The sequence below is a fragment of the Puma concolor genome, chromosome D2 (genome assembly GCF_028749965.1).
Source record: "Puma concolor isolate L17-30 chromosome D2, mPumCon1.1.hap2, whole genome shotgun sequence".
Classification (NCBI taxonomy): Eukaryota; Metazoa; Chordata; class Mammalia; order Carnivora; family Felidae; genus Puma; species Puma concolor.
Genome location: NC_141677.1, coordinates 55,897,917 through 55,916,896, shown reverse-complemented (window position 1 = coordinate 55,916,896; position 18,980 = coordinate 55,897,917). Strand labels below are relative to the sequence as shown.

Below are 18,980 nucleotides of genomic sequence, written 5' to 3'. Positions count from 1 at the left end.
AGCTCCTATGATGACCTTGTATTAATCAGGTGCCCCTGTGATGAACACGTATTCATCTGTATTGGAGAAAATTATTTGGGGAAAAAGAAAAGCATGGTTGCTTTCAAACTCATTCCTAGTCTGCCAATGAGGTAACAAGGTGGAGAATACAGGAGGGATGACAGAGTGGACCCAGGGACACTGAGCACCAGTACTGCCTTGGGAACTGTAGGCCCCAGTCTTTTTAACCATCAAAGATGCCTGTCTTTTATTTTTTCTTTCATGCTTATATTTTTCTTATAAATGTCCCTGCTTTGAAATATTTCATCTAACCCAACACTGTGGTTATTAAGTAGTAATTCCCCTCTAGTTGATCCATCAAAGATAGACTGCCTCTAATTGTTGCCTGGGTTACTTTATGGAGTTGATGCTGTTCCAGCTGGGGTTGAAGGTGTGATGTTTGAGTTGGCTCTACTGTTAGGCACATCTATGTTCTCCATCTTTATTGCTGCCTGTGTGAAACTTTTTGAGCCAAGGACCCACAGTTGGGGTTCTGCAGTTAGAGCTCTTCTGTGTTTGGGGCCCAGGACCCTGTATTCCCTCTAGTACTGATACTGATACTTCCCATAAATTTGCCTTGATTTTATTTTTAATGCAACAACATCTAAACAGCCCCAAACCAATAATGATACAGTAAGACTTCGTGACTATGCTAAGCTTTGTCTACCTCCTCATTATCCTCATCATGGCAGTGATAATTGGCATCAGCCGAGTGAGCACACATGGAGTGCCAGATACTGTGTTAAATGTGTATACAGATCTTGTTTGATATTCACAACTCCTCTGCGAAGCAAAGACTGTTAAATAGCCCCCATTTTATTGATGGGGAGACAGGCTCTGAGAGGTTGAGTAATTTGTCCAAGGTCATGAGGCCAAAGAGCCACAAAGCCAGGATTTAAGTTGCTTCCTACATCTTACACTTTCCATACCCTTTCTCTTTAAAAAAAAAAAAAAAAAAAAAAAAAAAATTAACATTTATTTATTTTTTGAGAGAGACAGCATGAGCGGGGTAAGGGCAGAGAGAGAGAGAGAGAGAGAGGGAGTCACAGATTCCAAAGCAGGCTCCAGGCTCTGAGCTGTCAGTACAGAGTCCAACATGGGGCTCAAACTCACAAGCCATGAGATACTGACCTGAGCCCGAAGTCAGATGCTTAACCAACTGAGCCGCCCAGGCAGGCGCCCCGTACCCTTTCTCTTTAATCCCTTTCCTCTTTAGTCGGCTCTTTCCAGACCAGGACCTCAGCTTCAGGTGTTCTTCACATCCCAACACATCACCTGCTCGTGGGCCCTGTGTTCACAGGTCCTCAGGAGGAGGTGTGGGGAAGGTGGCCAGACCCTGGCAATGGAGGCAGTGGGCAGGGTGCCATGGCTGCTGTCCTTGCACCCTGGCAGGCCAGGTCGCAGGGGGCTTATCCCCAGGTCTGAAACTGGAGTTGGGATTTGGTCACTCCTTCTAATTTCCCACCTTTCGAGTGGGGCCTTAAGGGGTGTGCGGACGCATTGCCCAGCCACAGAAATGATGAGTTTGTGTCTTCGGTGCCATTCGTCAGCGTTCTTAACATTTTTCTTTCCTCCAAGAGAGAGGGCATAGAAAGCATCAAATCCCTCTCTCCTGGAAGGATGAGGAAGCTGGGGAAGGTACCTCTCTTCCCACAGGGTGACCTCAGTTCCATGCCAAGCAGACCGTGTGGAACAGGGGTTCTTATTTTTTTGGGTCATAGACCCCTTTGAGAATCTGATGAAAACTTTGGACTCCTCCCTAGAAAAATTATAATAATAACTAACATTGTGTTGTAAGCACTTAAACATGTATTACCTCTTTTAATCCTCCTCCTAACCCTATGAGGGTAGGTACTCTTGTTTTCCCTATTCTACAGACAAGGAAACTGAGGCATTGAGATGTTAAATGGCTTGCCCTTGGGCACTTTTTTACAGAGTGGTAGGACCTTTGTATGTGGTTTCCACTGGACCCCAGGAGCTAGAGAACCTCAGTTCTAGAGTACCAGCCAACTCCTGCATTGCTTAAATATGGAAATGTGTATGTGTAATAAGATAGCAGGTGGATACCACCCCCCTACAGCTGGCGATCGACCTGCTGTCAAGGTGGTGGGGGAAGGAAACGCTGCTTTTGGCTCCCCTTTGCAGAATCTTCCCCCATCCTCTTGGACCAGTTAGGTGCATCTGCGTGGGGTTTCTAAGTGTCCAAGCCTTGCGGGGATCCCACACAGTTATCTAATTGGCATTTAATGGTGGGCGGGGAATCAGGAGTCAGACAGTCTGGGCTTCTTCCCTGGTTTTGCCCCTCCAAGCTGTGTGGCTCAGGGAGTCATTCAGCCTCTTCTGAGCCTGTCTGCTCATCTGCCAACCAGAGCGGATGAACTCGGGCCTTCATTAGGATAAGGAAGGTCTCCCCAGTGTGGGAGGAAGGCACTGCCCTTAAGCAAATGGCCTGCGCCAAGTACAGCGTGCACATCGCTCTGTTTGGCTTAATGAGCCCATAGACTGATCTGTGGCTGCCGACCATGCTTGACAACTGCAGCTTTAGAAAGTACAGAGAGCATTTTCATAGTGATGGTCAGTGATCCTAATGAGATTTTGGAATCGTTTGTACTCCACACTCCTCTTCTTGTCTGCCTTTCTCTTCCCCACCTGTTTGTTCATGACCCCCCACAGCAGGTATCCTTAAAATCATAGACACCTAGAATGTTACTGCTGGAAAGGAACTCTGATCACCTATGGCCAGCCTTCTCATTTTGCAGGAATGGAAGTAGGCTCAGAGAGGTGTAGGAACTTGCCCAAGGCCACACAGCTAATCCAAAACAGAGCCAGAACTTAGGTTAGCATTTTTTCATTTGTGCCACGCGGTTGTCCCTGTGTCAGCCAGACACCACTCTTATCAGTTTTTACCTTGCATGGCTTGTCCTCTCTGCTTCCTTCCTTGAAAGTCGAGGCTGGGCCATCCTCATCATACTCTCTCCCTGTTTCTCCTCACCGCCTCAGTGCAGGGCGAATGAAGGAACAAAGCCATCCGCGGAAGTAGAGCCAATCTCGGAAGACCTTCGGGGCGCTCAGCCCACAGTTCCACACATTCAGATCAGTAACCTCTCCATGCACCAGGATGAGTTTCTGCTGTCGACAGAGATCTGGGAAATACCCCTCTCCGTATACTCCTTTATCCCCATTAATGGAGTGGTGGATAAACCCAGCTTTTGGAAGCTGAGCCAATGTGGCTTATGAATGGCTGTGCTGGCGCTCTGTATCCAGCAGAGGTCTAACCTGGGTATAAAGAGTATCTTTTCTGAAGCTGGTGACATAGCACCACTGGGCATCAGCTTAGCACTCACTGTCCCTTGCCACAGGCCACTGTGAACGTCCAGGGGCTTTCTCTTCTCTCTGCTAAACAGAATTCTATTGTCTGTTACTCAGCTTGTTACCCCACCTTCTTAGGAGAATTTTTCCTGGTTAATTCAGCTTCTGGGCCTTTTTAATATGGAATTAGGGCAACAAATAGAAGCAAAGTTGGAGGACCAGGTGCTGGGGGTGGTCAGTGTGTGTGTGTGTGTGTGTGTGTGTGTGTGTGTGTGTGTGTGTGTGTGTGTGTAAGGAGGGGCTGTGTTTGTATCTGAGAAGACCCAATGCTCATGTGACAGAAGAAGAAATGCCAGAGAAGGGAAAGGAGAGGGAGGAAGAAGTGTCTATGGGCTGGGGGTTGAGAAGAGTGAGGAGAAGGAGAGGAGCCAACTTAGAAGAATGGCTACTGTGTGTCTAAAGGATACAAGCAGTAGAGAAGGAGGAGGACTTTTAAAGATAGCTCCCCATGCATTATTCCCTCTTGTTGGTGTTCAGCAAAGATCCAATAACATTTAAAATTTTTATTCTGTTTAGACTGGCTTGTTTGCTTACATGGCTACCAAGTGGAGACTGTACTGCGTGGTGACCCAGTTGTATTGATGTTCATCTGGTGTGTTCTATCTGGGAGGCGGGCTGGCCGAGGGACAGAAGGACATGAGAAGCAGACTCTAGAGGGTGGGTGATCTGGAGGAAATGCCCCCGTGGTGGGGTTTGTGACTGGTGTGCCAGAGTCAGCATGCAGGTGGTATTCCTACCCTCTGAACAAACTCTAGATAATTTTCCTGCACTAAATATAAATATATCAGAGTTCTCAGATTCAGTGCCTAATCACTTTGTACCCATTGGCAGAAAAAATACGAGGCAGTTCAGTAGTGGGGGGAAATGCAGCGATTCATTTATGTTGTATTTTTTCCATAATTAATTTGCCATGAGAAAAAGGACAAGGTTGAGTTTACTGGCTGTCTTACTGATGGAACTCTTATTGGGGAAGAATATTTAAATTTTTGTTCTCCAAGAAATTGTTCTTTTGTACTGGTTTGAGATGGAGGTGACTTAGCACAGAGAGGGTTTTTTTTTTTTTTTTTCAACGTTTATTTATTTTTTTGGGGACAGAGAGAGACAGAGCATGAACGGGGGAGGGGCAGAGAGAGAGGGAGACACAGAATCGGAAACAGGCTCCAGGCTCTGAGCCATCAGCCCAGAGCCTGACGCGGGGCTCGAACTCACGGACCGCGAGATCGTGACCTGGCTGAAGTCGGACGCTTAACCGACTGCGCCACCCAGGCGCCCCCAGAGAGGGTTTTTAAACCAAGGGAAGGAGCGGTGCCTGGTTTAGATAGAGTTCTTTCTTCTGCCAGTGTGCCTCCAGGGGTCCATTGCATGTGCTCTGCCCATCCAGCATTCACATTCAGTAAGAGGACTTCTTCCAGCGGCTGACGGCCCTGGAATAAGCAGGCTGCTGGAATGTGCAGGTCTGTGCGTGGAGGGAGTCCTGGCCCATTTCTGGGCTCCTTGGAGGGCAGGAGAGGTGCTTCTGCAGAAGAACCCAAATCTTTGGCCTGAGCATTGAGAAAGTTCAGGCAAGCATAGGTGCTTTTGGGCACTAGGCAAGGGCGGAAAGGGGACCTGCCCTGGTTCCTACCCTGTTGTTAGTGGGATAGTTTTTTGTTTTGTTTTAAGCCCAATTGCCAAGCTTTTGGGCACCTTAAAATTACCTGTAATTTTTGATCCTCTTAAGGGGCCTTGTGTGAGGACAGGAAGTGTCAGCTGCCTTCTGGTGTTTGAAACAATGTCCAGGGCAGATGGTTGTTTCCCACCTAGATTTAAAAGATGTCAGGAAAGCAGCCCTCTGCAGGTGAAAGGCCTTGGTCAGCCCCTGGCCTCTCCTTGGGCCACACCTGCCTTGTTCGGGCTGGCCCCACTCACTGACGGTGGCCTCAGAAATCTCAAGGCAGCCCTCATGGTGTTGGTCACACTTCTCAGCCATGTAAGTGTTTCTGGGGGACTCCTAGACCACGGGCATCAGGATGCTCCAAGGTTCTCGTAAGTAATGAATATACCAAGTGGACAATCAGAGTCTCTGGGGGATGGGGTGATTCCTTTGTACCCTCTGGATGGAGAACCACTATGCCACCTGCAGCCACTGTGGAGAAGTGGGCATTGCGGTTAGTAAGTTTGATGCCAGGAGATCTTGGGTTCAGGTTTTAGGGTTAAGGAAGTTGGGAGAAGGGAGGAAAGTGCGCAGGTGTGGAGTACCAGCTGTTGGAAGATGCCGTGCCTTTTTCATTTATACTCAGCCCAGTGTGCTGTATGTTATGATGCCATGCACAGGGGAGGAAACAGTGTCAGAGAGATTAATAGCTTGCTTAGGATCATGCATTTGGTAGGTGGAGACCAGGCTTGACTGAAGTCCTCATTTTTTCCATTATGGCTTTAATCCCCATGCTAGAATGTTGACCATGACTGTATGTGTTAAGATTTTCTAGTAGCCACAGTGAAAAGGTAAAGAGAAATGAGTGAAATTAATTTTAAACATTTTCTTTAACTTAGTATATCTAAAATACTTCAGTATTTAATCAGTATAAAATATGTCAATGAGATATTTTACATTCTTTTTTTTCCATACCAAGTCTTCAAAATCCAGTATGTGTGCTACCTTCAGAGAACATTTCGTCATACTAGCTACATTTCAAGGGCTCGGTGGCCAGGAGTGGCTAGTGACTACCTTACAGGACAGCCCAGCTCTAGCATCTGTGTACTGGAGAGGCATGTCCTGCCCGGCTGCCCAGAGTAGCAAGGGATTTCTAAATTCGTGGTTTGCAAAGGCCACGGGATGAATCAATACTGGGCAGTCTTCGTGTCACCTGAGGAGGGGGTATTATAAGTCCTCAGTCTAGGGTCCCAGGTGATTCTTCTGTGTAACCTGATTGGAAACAACTGCACTCAAAGCATTCACTGGGCAATTTACCTGGGTTCTGTGGCTTTGCCCTGCCCCCTCGTCAGGGACACTTGCATTCCAAGCACGTTCTCTGGGGGTGGGGTGGTGGTGTGATGGGAAAGGTGGGGGAATGTGTGCCCTGAGGGCTCTTTCCCTCCCCTACTGAATAGAACTGCAGTTTCAATGGAAAAAAGGACTGCTTATTTATCTGGATGTGATCATGCATAAGGGGTGGGACCTTTCCTTTTGGTGGCTGAGAGCGGAGTCCTGTGTTCTCAGGAAAGGTAAGATGAAAAGAGTAAAAATATTTAGGGAAGAATGGGATACTGTGTATACTTAAGCTGTGTTTTTTTCCTCAGTGGTGTGGTTTTGAAATTTATTTGCTGACTTAGTGCAAGAAATCTGGTCCTAAAGAGGTACAGTCCAGGGGTCCAAGCCTCAAATGCCTCCGAAGTCCGGCAGGTAACAAGCCATGAAGGGTAGGAGATGTCAACTCCAATCTTAGGAATGTTCTTCACTTTCACAGATCTTGCAATCTCCCTTTTTATCTGGAAATATAAGACCCTCTTGGTCCATCATTTTCTTACTGTTGATAGAGAAATATTTCTCTAAGAGAAGAAGCAGTCCAAGCATGGTAAATGGCAGTGACACTTGTGCTTGGTCTTTAGGGAGACCAATCTGAGAGCCATGCCCCTCTAAGGGGGGGTAGCTACTACCCAGCTCGATCCAGCTGTTGTCCTTGAGGCCCAGTGTTACCAGATCTTGTTATTTTAAGGAGTGCAAAGGTAAAATCTTGGCTTTCTTCCTTTTAATTTAGAACGACAGTTAAATCTTGAACAACACAGATTTGAACTGCACAGGTTCACTTATGCCCAGATTATTTACAGCACTATAAATGTATTTTTTTCTTCCATAATGATTTTATTGACATTTTCCTTTCTCTAGCTTTATTGTAAGAATACAGCATACAGGGGCGCCTCTGTATCTCAGTCGATTGAGTGTCCAACTCTTGATTTTTTGGCTCAGGTCATGATCTTGGGTTGTGGGATTCTCTCTCTCTGCCCCTCTCCTCAACTTGCATGCATGTTCTTTCTGTTTCTCTAAAAAAGAAAAGAATACAGTATATAATACATATAAAATATGTGTTAACTGGTTATGCTATTGGTAAGGCTTCTGGTCAACAAGAGGCTCTTGGTAGTTCAGTTTTAGGGAAGTGAAAAGTTATACAGGGAGTTTTGACTGAGTGGCAGGTAGGCACCCCTAACCCATGTTGTTCAAGGGTCTACTGTAGTTCTAGATTCACAGGAAGTGAAAAAGGCTGTAGGCCCTGTATGTCCTTCTCCCTGCTTCCATTGGTGGTAGCACCTTACATAATTACAGCTCAGCATCAAGACCAGGAAATGGGCACTGTTGTAATCTACTGTCCTTACAGGGGGTTTGCTAGTTCAGTTTATGTACGTGCTCATTTGTGTGTACACATGCATGTGCGTGTGTTCTGTGCAGTTTTATCAAGTGCAGACTTGTGTAACCACCTCTACAGACAAAGTCTTTGGCTTTTAAATTGTGCAGATATATCAAAAACTCTTTGGGTCTAAAGTACATGCGGTAGGCCAGGTGTGGCCTTCTGAGCCTTCAGTTTTCAGCCTCTGTTCTAGTCTCGCACTTTCATTTTTTTTTTTTTATTCACATAAAATTCATGTAACACAGGATTCACTACTTTAACCCTTTTAAAGTATTCAGTGTTTTTTAGTATATCCACAGTGTTGTACAACTATTTCCACTACCTAATCCAGAACGTTTTCATCACCCCGAGAAGAAACCTGTATCCATTAGCATTCACTCCTGCCGTCCTTCCCCTTAGTCCCTGACAACCACGTATCTACTTTCTGTTTTTATGGATTTCTTCTTCTGGACATTTCATGCAAATGGAATCATACTACTCTATATACTGGTCTTTTGTGTCTGACGAGCCCTTTCATTTTATAGAGAATGAGACTTGGGGCCAGAGGGCAAAAGTGATGTGCCCACTAATATACAGCTAGTGAGTGGCCAAGTCTTTACTTGAACCCAGAACCACTACTCTTGGTACCATATCTTTGTGCCTCTCACCATTCAGGTGTTTGTTTTTATAATATGATGATAAAACTGCCACCCCAGCTATTTTCACTTGGTTTTAATTAACATGCTACCAACAGAATGTCTTCTGTTACTTGTGCTGAGTGTTAAGGTTCTTTAGGGAATCACTGTGGAAATGAAAACTGTCAAAGAGAAAATAGAACAATTCAATTTAGTATGCTTTTTAAAAAAAGTTTATTTATTTTGAGAGAGAGAAAGAGAGCAGAAGAGGGTCAGAGAGAGCAGGGGGAGAGAGAGAATCCCAAGCAGGCTCCATGCTGTCAGCACAGAGCCTGACGCGGGACTCAATCTCACGAACCATGAGATCATGACCTGATCCTAAACCAAGAGTCAGTGCTTAGCCGGCTGAGCCACCCAGGCACCCCAATTTAGTATGCTTTTACTGAGTACCTCTTGTGTGCTAGGTTCAGGACCAACAGGGATGAGTTAGACTGGACCCTAACCATCAAGGAATAGTCAGATGAGAGAAACAGAAGAAAGAATTTCAGGATATTAGGGTAAATATCATGACTGTAGGGTAGAGGGAAAGGGCACCAGGTCCAATGTGGGGAGCTTTGAGAAATGAGAGGAAGTTAACAGGTACTGAGACAGGAGATGCCTGAGCAAAGATTGAGACTTTAGGAGTTGTAGGTCTGCGCACTTGAGCTGTGAGCTGATTGGTAGTGATGGAGCAGGAAATGGGGAGCTGGGGTATTGGAAACACAGCTGGAAGAGTGTGCTTGGGTCAGAGTCCTGAAGGTCAGCTACCCTTGTGGCTGTCTGAAACTTTAAAGCTCGGGATGGCTGAATAGAAGCAGAGTAGGAGAAGCCAAAGTTGGGAATTGAGTCTCCAGGGGAATAACCAAGTCTGAGCAGTTGGGGTAGGGAGTGGGATATAGGGTGGTGGACCTAGTACCCAACTATCAACAAGATTGAGAAGAATCAAGGCAAGGGAAGCCAGGAGACCATTCCAGAAGCCATGCCATGATGAAGTCATGTCATAGGACATGTTTGGAGAGCTCTCAGTCCTGTTTCCAATGGCCTGCCTCCACCTCCTTGTTCACCCACTTAGCAGTGATTTATTGAGCACTTGCTTTGTGCTGGGGTTACAGCAGTGAACAAGTCAGGCAAGATTCCTGCCCCCTGGAGGGGAGCATGGATAAATGAGGTAATTACGGATTGTGATAGTCCTACCGAAAAAGTAGCTTTTGCTGGTAGGACTAAGGTTAGGCAGTCTGGGCTGGCCTGAGTCAAGAGGTGATATTGGATCTGAGTTCCCAATGGTGAGAATACCCCAGCCACGGCAAGAGCCAGGGAAAGAGCCTTGCAGGCAGAGAGAACAGCAATTGCAAAGACCCTAGAGGGAGGGAGTCCCTGGCCATCTGCAGGAGTACTCTGGGCTTTGTCAAGGTTTCCTTGGGTGGCAGGGGGGTGGGAGGAGGACAGTGGGGCAAATCAGAACAGGTATTTTGTGGAGGGTATCCTGTCTCAGGAGGGGAGGTGGGAGGGAACCTTCCTGAGGAAGAAAAACATATCCCAGTGGAAGAAAGTATGAAATCACTCATACTTAAATGATTCATTTAAAGTAGGCGTGCTTTTTTTTTTTTAAGGGGGAGCTAAAAATTATTTTGCTATTTTTCAACTAATTTTATTCTATTTTATGAGCTTTGTGTCGTTCACAGAACTTGGAAACCTTCATTCTGCTTCCTACTGAAACTGGAGTAGGTGGGAGGGCTTTATAAAGTGTCCCAAACCCACTTTCCTCTGCCAGTGGGTGTGGAGGGAGGACAACTGGGCAGTGGGACCAGGGACAAGACTTGGTTGAGGTACCTTGGCACTGAGCATTTTGGAAGCTTCAGTGGTGCTGGATGTGGCACTGTTTACTGTGCCAGCGGGGATTTGTTCTGGGAAATAGGGAAATGCTTTCTGGGCCAGTAAAGGGGTTCATTTTGCATATATTAGAAAATCATCTTGAATAAAATGATTAAAAAAAACACTGCACAAAAGAAATAAAGATAATTGTTCTGATTTGTTTCCTTCCCGAGTTGGTCAGCCTCAAGGCCAGTTGGGGATTTTTCCAATTCTAGACTAGCTTTCTGAGCAGAGTTCTTCCGAGTCCACTAAATTAGTGGGCTAATTAGTGGGTGCCTAGATTTCAGAGGCTAGTGGCAGGCCTGAGTAGTTAAGAGATGGGTTGGCTTGACTATCCTTCAGCTGAGAGATATGAAATTTGAGGTATATCATGAAGGAACATGGAGGGTTTGAAGGCGTTATATTGGCATACAGTGATTAGCCAGGCAAACAAGCTAAAAGACTCCTTAAAGGGTAAACAACAGAAGAGGTAAGCGCAAATCAGTGCTTAGTACTTTGAAGGAGAGGTACATGGTGTTCTGGGGGACCAGAACTGTTTGGATGGTCCAGGTGTTTGGTAGGAATGAAAGTGGCTAACATGACTTTCACAACATCTAGCATTATTCTATATTCTTGGGATAAAGTAGAGAGGAGGATGTAAATGAGAGAGGTGATGGTTCACAGGCAACTTGTGTGATTTCTTTTGGAAGGATGGGTCAGAGAAATGTCTTGTTTTAGGCAAGGACGTAATAATACTGCAGGGAAACAATGGATTGCCTAAAAATTAAAGACTGCAGAAGGGACAGATTAGTATCTTGAGCTTTTCCTAGACTTCCTGTCCCACCTTTGTTCTTCCTAATTTGCAATATGGCTCAAGGTCGGGGGGGGGGGACCCCTTAGGTTGAAGGGGATGTGTAAGAGTGTCCTTGTTCTGGTGAAGGATACTATGGGTTGCTGCTGGGCCTTGCAATCAGGAGGGCTGATGTTGGTCAGCTGTGGATTTCTCTGGTGCTGGGCTGTGAAGGTCACCTGGTAGCATCTGGTGATGTCAAGAAAGAGGTCTTTCTAGGCTGGCCCATTCATGGAACTAGCTTACTCCCATCTGTCATCTTTGTGGCACACAGCATTTACTTTGCCATTCTTGACTTGAGATGCCTCAGGCCGTTACTTAACCACAAAGTGGGAATCTGGAAAGAGAAATGCTCAGCTGGCTTGGCAGGTTTCTAGGCATTGCAGTGATCTTCAGCATTCTGCTGTTTGGTGGGCAGTAAGGACTCGAGGCAGAGTACTTTGTGCCTTGGAGCCATTCCTTGAAGACCACCGTGATGACTGGATGCTTCCAGACCCTGTGCCCTGGCAGGGTGAGCCTACATAGGTGTGAGGGCTCAGATATGCTGAGGCTGGACAACTCCACTGAGTTTATCTGGAGGCACTGGCATTAGGTCATGGTATACAGGGACTGAGGCAGAGGGGGCCCCCTTCACTGGCTGCTGGCATTCTATGTTTTTATTTTTTAAACATTTTTTAAGTTTGTTTATTTTGAGAGAGAGAGAGAGCGCGCACACAAGCAGTGGTGAAGGGCAAAGAGAGAGAATCCCAAGTAGGCTCCGCGTTGTCAGTGCAGAGCTCCATGTGGGGCTCGATCTCAAAAAATGTGAGATTGTGATCTACGCTGAAATCAAGAGTTGGATGCTCAACTGCTCAACCGCTCAACTGACTGAGCCATCCGGGTGCCCCTCTATGTTTATTTAATAGAGTAAAAGGAGTTAAGGTGTGCCTGGGTGACTCAGTCGGTTGAGCACCCAACTCTTGATTTCGGCTCAGGTCATGATCTCAGGGTCATGAGATGGAACCCTGCGTGGGGCTCTTCACTGACAACGTAGACCTTGCTTGGGATTCTTTCTCCCTCTCTCTCTGTCTCTCTCCCACTTCCCTGCTTGCATGCGCGCGCGCTCTCTCTCTCTCTCTCTCTCAAAATAAATAAACATAAAAAAAAGAATAAAAGGAGTTAAGTGTTGTTTCACATAATGTGATGTAGGGAGTAGGTAAACATACTGAGAGTATACAACTCCCCAAAGCCTGAGTCCTTGCATCCTGCCCAGAGGATGCTGAATTAATGACCTCGCGGAGATTGTTCTGGAGCTTGAGTGAAAGATACATTTTTCCAAATGAGTAGGAGTCTGGGTGTCAGAGTCACCTGAACAAAGCCTGGGCCTCCAAATCAGAGATTCTGATTTAATAGGTCTGCAGCCCAGTATTTTTTTTTTTTTCCTGGTGATTCTAATTTTCAGCCAGATTTGGGAACCTTCCCACCAGTTACAGATCCAGGGAAGCTCTTCCCACTCCTGAGGTGACTTTTGCCTCCTTGCTTGCCCATACTGGCCTTGAACCCTGAGCCCTAACCATGGGCACATGTTTGGTCTTCACTCCTCTTTATGTCCCTTTCCAAAATGTGTCTTTTGGGGTGCTACCCCCTGGCTTTGCTTCAGCCTAGATTGGGGCTGGTGACTCATCTCTTTCTTATCCATGAAGAACAGGAGAACTGCATCTGGAGATTTTGATGAGCAGATATTCTGGGACATTTTCTTAACAAAACTTCCTGCTTGAGGCTTGACTGTGTAGTAGATTCTGGCCATAGAAATCCAGGCCCTGAGGTAGAGGCGGGACGGTTTGTGACTGGCACAGGGAAAAAAAAAACTATCAGCTGTCTTCTCAGAGACACGATGGAAGTACTGTCAGTATTTCTGCCACCATGTTTTCGGCCCTGCTGACTCTGGGACAGCATTGGTTACCCTGAGGGAGTCCTAGGTGGGCATTGTCAGGGAATAGGGCTGATTTGGTGGCATTCTTGAAATGGGTGCTTGGCGAGACAAACATCCAAGAGTACACATGACATCTCAGCAGTTGTTGGGTCAGGTGGCAGGAGTTTTTAAGACCAGCAAGATAACATGAGATCTGGACAAGACCAAGTTGGAGGGGCTGTTCACTCCTTGCTCTTGCTCCTCTTGTCCCATGGCCTGTGATTCCTACCTTCCCCTCTTTTCTCCCCCGCTGCCTGTTCCCCTCCCTTCCCTGCTTTAGGATTTCCTGAGTGTCTGCCCATGACAGGAAGTGTCCGTTCACCTTGGCTGCACCAGGAAACCCAGCTCAGTGCTCCCAGAACGCCTGTGCCCACCCCGATCTTCAGGTTTACCCATTGTGTTAGAACTCTTCTTGAGTGTCAGATCGTTTACCTTGACAGAGCAACTTAAGGGCAAGGACTGGGTCTGGTTCGTCTTTGCCTTTTCATCACCTTGCACACTGCCCGGTGTGTAATAGGGTTCGTAAATAATCTGTTGCGTGATCAACGAATCCATACATTCTTTGAGGGATGATATAAATAACTCTTACCAAGATCTTATAGTTGAACATTGTTCGTCTATTACAGTCTAGTAACTATATATAAGCTAATTGATAGCCTTGTATTCAAAATGCATTTTAAGGGACACTTTTCTAGCATATAGAGTATTTCAGACAGCTTGGGACATTAACTGAGCACTTTTGAGGTAGTAGATGCATTGTGTTTATAAGAATTCTTTTTTTTTTTTTTTTTTTTTGTAATTAAAGGAGCAATGTTACTGAAAATGTCACATTAGGAAGTGAACCCTTAGGGCACCTGATGGAACTTACCTTCATTTGTCAAAGGAGAGTATGACAGGCCTTTCAGTAGAGTGAGTTGGATAATTCAACTGTATCTCCTTGAATTTAATATTGGCTTTAAAAGACCCACATGTACACACATGTGTATGTGTGTGTGTGTATATTTAAAATATTTTTTGTTTTATAATATAAGGCAGGGGCGCCTGGGTGGCTCAGTCAGTTAAGCGTCTGACTCTTGATTTTGGCTCAGGTCATGATCTCACAGCTCATGAGATGGAGCCCTGCATTCAGCTCTGCACTGACAGTATGGAACCTGTTAGGGTTTCCCTTGCTCCCCCTCTCTCTGCCCCTCCCTTGCTTGCCCCCCCAATAAATAAATAAACATTAAAAATATATGTAAGATAACTATGCGGCTTGGGGCTCCTGGATGGCTCAGTCGGTTAAGCGTCCAACTTTGGCTCAGGTCATGATCTTACTGCTCGTGAGTTCAAGCCCCGTGTCCAGCTCTGTGCTGACAGCTTGGGCTCCAGGCTCCAAGCCTGCTTCAGATTCTGTGTCTGTCTCTCTGCCCTTCCCCTGCTTGCACTCTGATTCTCTCTCTCTCTCTCTAAAATATAAAATAAAACATTTTAAAAATTAAAAAAAAAAAGATAACTAAGCAGTGGGACATAGTCAAAGAGTTCTGGATTGGCAATCAAGAGACCTAGGTTCTAGAATTAGCTCTGCTTCTGTGGGAGTAGGCAAGTCAGTTTCCTGCTTAGGCTTTTATAATATGAAAGTGTTGTGCTTGTTCAGGGATTGCAAATGTCTGCAAGAATGGGGTTACTAACTTAAGTTGCTGTATGTGCTATACCATTTTTCTTTCTCTTAGAACCCTGTCCCCTTTTTCTTTTATGTTCCCACTTCTGTTAAGTTGAGGGAAATATTTCTGTATCACACACACACACAAGAAGACCAAGAAACCCAGTAATATAAGGGCAATGATAATCACAGCTCTCTCCATGGTGAGGCGTTAGGGAGTGGTAGGGACTGTGGCATATTGGAGTAGCCAAGCCTACTTATGAAGGGCAGCTATCACTTAGCACACCCGATCGTTTTTAGATGTATATGTGGACCATGTTGACTGTTTTTTTTTTCCCCCTAAGAGAACTCATAAGTCTGGGTTTTATGTCACCTCTCTGATGTTTAAGTTTTGGCTTAAATTTTCTAAGCCCATCCTTCAGATCAATGTAATACTACTATAGGCTAGGTGTAGCCCACTGGGCTTTCAGTTTGGGATCCCTGTTATAGATGATCTCTAAAGCTTCTTTCTGCCCAAGCAAGGCCCATCTGATTCTAATGGGGACCATTTCAGCTGGTGAACTAAAGATTGTTGTTCTAGTTGGGGAAGATAGTGGGGCTAGAAGAGGAGTATAGGGGCTTAGGCCTAACCAGGATGCCTGCCAATTGGTGTTTTGGCTGGCCGCCTCCCCTTGTGGAGAGACCACAGGGTGCCTGATTCATACCAGATGTTTTGTTTGTCATTGCAGGAGTTGGCATTTGTTGGAAGAGTTTGTGAAACCTTCTCTCTGCCCAGAGCTCCGGGACCAATGCATCTTCCCACCACCTTAAACCACTGGTAAATATGTTCTGTTTTGTTTCTTCTTTTGCAGCAAAGGGAACTATTTTTGGTGCACTATAGAATGTGATTTTGGGAGAACCACACTGTCCTTACTGTTCTAGAAGGAAGAACACTGGGCTGGGCCTAGGCATATCTGGGTTCTGGTACCTACTTGGTTGTGCCATTTTTACTGTGCGATCTTAGGTGAATTGTTTGACCTCTCTGGGCCCTAGACAGAGAAATGAATCCTACCCTGCTAAAAGAGATATGTATGGGGGATTGCTTCCAAGGGAGTAAAGTGCTGGGCAAGTATAAAGTAACCCTATTTAGCTGTGAGATGTAGAGCTGGGTAATTCTAAGCGAACAAATTAAAATGTGAACACGTATGTTGGAAACATGGACTTAAATACCTATTTTCTGAGTCTTCCAGAGTGGTGTTTCAAGACATTTGCATTTTCTGTTTTTCCCCCTTCCTACCACTGCTGCAGCTGCCGTTTTCTTGAAAGGTTGAATTAACTGCACTTCACAATTACCTTCATTTTGGAGATCAGATAATTTCAGTTAACAAATGTTTTTCTTTCCAAAAGAAACTTAATTACTCCTCACAGCAGGTAAGCGCCTTGCTTCTGTGGCAGTTGAAAGAGGCAAAAATATATCCTTCACAAGAGCGTGTCCGTGCCGAGAAGAGGGTGCTTCAAGGTATGCTAGCTAGCTGAAGGTCACGTGAAGGACTCCCATGAACTGTTTGAGGGGAAGGACCATCATGAGCCAGGGAGACAGTATGACCCTGTGTGTCTTGATTCCCGCCACACTATTGAGAAAAGCCCGTGTGTTTTCTCACTGGCTGGTCAGCTTGCCACCATGTGGACCAGGTGCTGGGATGACCCGGTGAGACAAGTTCCGGGGGCCTGGCCACATGGGGAGCTTGCTGAATGCTGGGGGTTGGTGCAGGAAGGACAGGCGGTTAGGACAGACAGGCCCAGGGTTGGGGACCCCACTCGGGCATGAGAGCCTGACCAGATTGCTATGTCTAAAGGGACACAATGGACATTCTGCGTCCCACAGCCAGAGTCCCATCTGGCGGGCAAGAAGAGCTCCATGGTGGGGGTCCTCAGAGAACCGTTTGGTCTCAGGTGGGTGGGACACTACCCATTCAGCAAATATGTGTTAATGCCTACTCTGTGCCAAGGCACTGCTCTGGGCACTGGAGATTCACTGGTCTAAAGGCAGACTTTGTCCACAGCTCTGAAGCTTAGATTCGAGTAGGGTGGCAAACAAGAATGTGAGCTCCATGACGGCAGAGATCTTTGCTTATCTTATTCACTGGATATCCCCAGCTCTTAGAAGAGCACCTTGCATGCAAACATGATGGGTACTCACTAAAAATTGTTTTATGGACAAAGTAGATCACTAAATAGATAATATCAGGTGGTAATAGGTGCCATGGAGGAAAAAAAAAAGTGAGAGCCACCCCACTTTGTGTTTTTTGTTTTGTTTTGTTTTGAGGGGCTGGAGGGACTATTTTTGAAAGAGTGGCCTGAGAAGACTTCTGTGCATGGGAGAGAGAGGGAGAATATTCTGTGCAAAAAATCTGAATGGAGTGAAGGAATCTAGGGGGAAGTGTGTAGGCAGAGGGAACAGTGAGCGAAAGAGAAAAGCCTTTGACGTAAACTGAGCTTGGCATGATAGGAGAACAGGAGGGCAGCCAGTTTGGCTAGCCTTGAACTGGGAGGTAGGTATGGGGAGGGAGAGTGATATGAAATGAGATCAGTGGCAGGTGGGAGCCAGATCTTGTAGGCCACGATAAGGAGAGTGTGATTAGACACCACTGGAGAGTTTGAATGGAATTATTTGTGCTTTACAATTATTTTCCTGGGTCCTGAGTGGAGAATAGACTTTGGGGTCAAGAGGAGAATCATAACCTGAAGGGGTCCAGGCAGGAGATAAGGGCATGGCTTGGATTAGTGTGGTGAACTCAGGATATATTTTGAAGGTCATGCCTGCTGGATTGGTGTGGGGTGTAAGCAGAAAGAGTCCAGGATGAGCCCAGTGTTTTTGGCTGGGTGAATGATGTTGCTGTTTACCGAGATGGGGAACAAAGAGGGATATATGTGACGGTGTTTGGGGGCGGGGGACCTGAGTTCGGGCATGTTAAGTTTGAGATGCCCATTTGCTATTCTCATGGAGATCTAGAATTGGCTGGGGCTGGAGATGGTCCCTTTGAGAGTCATCAGCATGTAGATGGTATTTAAAAGCTATGAGGCTGAATGAGATTACTTAGGTAGAGAAAGCAGTGCGAGGTAGGATTTGGACAGAGAAAGAGGCAAAGGGTGGGTTTTCCATAGAAAACCCCTAAGAAGTAAATGGAGACACATGCTAATGAATATGGTATGATTTCATGTAATACAAATATAAATTATTCAAATGAGATAATGATATAAAAGTAGTAAGGTCTCACCTTATATTAAAAAAAACTTGAAGTGCTGTGACTCCCCAAACCAAGAAAATTAGTTTTAGAGTTGTGTAATTTTAAATCGGGTCAGCTGAGAGAATTATAAACTACATTTATGCAACTGGCACGTGGCTGTGCTTTCGGCTGGCAGGCAGAAGGTTCCAGCATCCTTTGCCATTAATAGCATGTAAACTACACTGTTCTTTATCTGTACTGCCACTTCTGCAAGCCATTTTGATGACTAAGTTTAATTCACTGTTAATATGTTTCAGGTTTTTCATCCTGTAATCATACCATCCAAAAGTTCGTTAAACGAAGGCTCGCGAGCGTGTAAAACCATGCACGAAGATCAGTACTTCTGCAATCAGAGTTAGAAGTGATTCTGTTAAAAGGTCAAAGAGGCCTTTCTTTGTTTGCAGAACCACAATTTAGGAAATATTTAGAATACTGCTGAAATATTAAGATAAACTATATCACGGCAAAAATATACCCTGATGCTTGTAGTAGACGTATGTGTTTCAGGTACCGCCCATATCCCTCAACTGCCATTGACTGACAGGAGAAAATCAGTTCTGAATCATATACATTTTTATCTATTTGTGGGCTCTGGGCACAAAATGCACCTGCTACATACAGTTTTTGTCTGTTTCTTAGAGAATTCGCCCCATTGAGCTTCCTGCACATTCTCATTGGGCTCTTTAGTTTTTCCATTTTCACACTGCCTGGTGAGTTTGTTTAGTCTTGTTATCTCCGGTCCCCATAGAAATTTTTGCCCTCTTCTTGAAGTTGCTGCCCAAAGTTGGCCTGCCTCCTCCCTCTTGCCCTGGGCTTCAGGCCCCACCCATCTTTGACTGCCCTAGTGAGCCTCCCAGCTTAGCCCTCCCCAGAGGCTTTTCAGGATTCTTTAGGAATCCCTTCTTTGGGGAGACTTTCACCTTTTTCCCCCAGGCCTGGTCTTTACATGCTTTTTGTGGACTTGACAAAAAAATAGGAAA

General features: G+C 45.7%; 1 protein-coding gene across 48 annotated transcripts in view; it reads left to right on the top strand.

Moving 5' to 3' along the window:
• SORBS1 (sorbin and SH3 domain containing 1) overlaps window positions 1–18,980 on the top strand; it is a 231,558-nt gene that overhangs the window by 49,407 nt on the left and 163,171 nt on the right. For all 48 annotated transcript variants that reach the window (XM_086680446.1, XM_086680442.1, XM_086680476.1 and 45 more), the window contains one exon: window positions 15,463–15,551. The gene's annotated coding sequence lies outside the window, so the exon portion shown is untranslated. Of the gene's footprint in view, window positions 1–15,462; window positions 15,552–18,980 lie in introns of those variants that run through there.